The following is a 2604-nucleotide window of genomic DNA, read 5'->3' on the forward strand; positions in this document are numbered from 1 at the left end:
GGTTTTCTTGTAGGATTTTAATGGTTTTAGGTCTAACATTTAAGTCTTTAATCCATCTTGAATTAATTTTTGTATAAGGTGTAAGGAAGGTATCCAGTTTCAGCTTTCTCCATATGGCTAGCCAGTTTTCCCAGCACCATTTATTAAATAGGGAATCCTTTCCCCATTTCTTGTTTTTGTCAGGTTTGTCAAAGATCAGATGGTTGTAGAAATGTGGCATCATTTCTGAGGGCTCTGTTCTGTTCCATTGATCTATGTCTCTGTTGTGGTACCAGTACCATGCTGTTTTGGTTACTGTAGCCTTGTAGTATAGTTTCAAGTCAGATAGCGTGATGCCTCCAGCTTTGTTCTTTTGGCTTAGGATTGACTTGGCAATACGGGCTCCTTTTGGGTTCCATATGAACTTTAAAGTAGTTTTTTTCCAATTCTGTGAAGAAAGTCATTGGTAGCTTGATGGGGATGGCATTGAATCTATAAATTACCTTGGGCAGTATGGCCATTTTCACGATATTGATTCTTCCAACCCATGAGCATGGAATGTTCTTCCATTTGTTTGTATCCTCTTTTATTTCATTGAGCAGTGGTTTGTAGTTCTCCTTGAAGAGGTCCTTCACATCCCTTGTAAGTTGGATTCCTAGGTATTTTATTCTCTTTGAAGCAATTGTGAATGGGAGTTCACTCATGATTTGGCTCTCTGTTTGTCTGTTATTGGTGTACAAGAATTCTTGTGATTTTTGTGCATTAATTTTGTATCCTGAGACTTTGCTGAAGTTGCTAATCAGCTTAAGGAGATTTTGGGCAGAGACGATGGGGTTTTCTAGATATACAATCATGTCATCTGCAAACAGGGACAATTTGACTTCCTCTTTTCCTAATTGAATACCCTTTATTTCCTTCTCCTGCCTGATTGCTCTGACCAGAACTTCCAGCACTATGTTGAATAGGAGTGGTGAGAGAGGGCATCCCTGTCTTGTGCCCGTTTTCAAAGGGAATGCTTCCAGTTTTTGCCCATTCAGTATGATATTGGCTGTGGGTTTGTCATAGATAGCTCTTATTATTTTGAGATATGTCCCATCAATACCTAATTTATTGAGAGTTTTTAGCATGAAGGGTTGTTGAATTTTGTCAAAGGCCTTTTCTGCATCTATTGAGATAATCATGTGGTTTTTGTCTTTGGTTCTGTTTATATGCTGGATTACATTTATTGATTTGCATAAGTTGAACCAGCCTTGCATCCCAGGGATGAAGCCCACTTGATCATGGCGTATAAGCTTTTTGATGTGCTGCTGGATTCGGTTTGCCAGTATTTTATTGAGGATTTTTGCATCAATGTTCATCAAGGATATTGGTCTGAAATTCTCTTTTTTGGTTATGTCTCTACCAGGCTTTGGTATCAGGACGATGCTGGCTTCATAAAATGTGTTAGGGAGGATTCCCTCTTTTTCTATCGATTGGAATAGTTTTATAAGGAATTGTACCAGTTCCTCCTTGTACCTTTGGTAGAATTTGGCTGTGAATCCATCAGGTCCTGGACTCTTTTTGGTTGGTAAGCTATTGATTATTGCCACAATTTCAGAGCCTGTTATTGGTCTATTCAGAGATTCAACTTCTTCCTGGTTTAGTCTTGGGAGGATGTATTTGTTGAGGAAGTTATCCATTTCTTCTAGATTTTCTAGTTTATTTGCATAGAGGTGTTTGTAGTATTCTCTGATGGTAGGATGTATTTCTGTGGGATCAGTGGTGATATCCCCTTTTTCATTTTTTATTGCATCTATTTGATTCTTCTCTCTTTTCTTCTTTATTAGTCTTGCTAGCAGTCTATCAATTTTCTTGATCTTTTCAAAAAACCAGCTCCTGGATTCATTAATTTTTTGAAGGGTTTTTTTGTGTCTCTATTTCCTTCAGTTCTGCTCTGATTTTAGTTATTTCTAGCCTTCTGCTAGCTTTTGAATGTGTTTGCTCTTGCTTTTCTAGTTCTTTTAATTGTGATGTTAGGGTGTCCATTTTGGATCTTTCCTACTTTCTGTTGTGGGCATTTAGTGCTATAAATTTCCCTCTACACACTGCTTTGAATGTGTCCCAGAGATTCTGGTATGTTGTGTCTTTGTTCTTGTTGGTTTCAAAGAACATCTTTATTTCTGCCTTCATTTCGTTATGTACCCAGTAGTCATTCAGGAGCAGGTTGTTCAGTTTCCATGTAGTTGAGTGGTTTTGAGTGAGTTTCTTAATCCTGAGTTCTAGTTTGATTGCACTGTGGTCTGAGAGACAGTTTGTTATAATTTCTGTTCTTTTACATTTGCTGAGGATAGCTTTACTTCCAACTATGTGGTCAATTTTGGAATAGGTGTGATGTGGTGCTGAAAAAAATGTATATTCTGTTGATTTGGGGTGGAGGGTTCTGTAGATGTCTATTAGATCCACTTTGTGCAGAGCTGAGTTCAATTCCTGGATATCCTTGTTAACTTTCTGTCTCGTTGATCTGTCTAATGTTGACAGTGGGGTGTTAAAATCTCCCATTATTATTGTGTGGGAGTTTAAGTCCCTTTGTAGGTCACTCAGGACTTGCTTTATGAATCTGGGTACTCCTGTGTTGGGTGCATATAT

Source organism: Symphalangus syndactylus, chromosome 9 (genome assembly GCF_028878055.3).
Source record: "Symphalangus syndactylus isolate Jambi chromosome 9, NHGRI_mSymSyn1-v2.1_pri, whole genome shotgun sequence".
NCBI lineage: Eukaryota > Metazoa > Chordata > Mammalia > Primates > Hylobatidae > Symphalangus > Symphalangus syndactylus.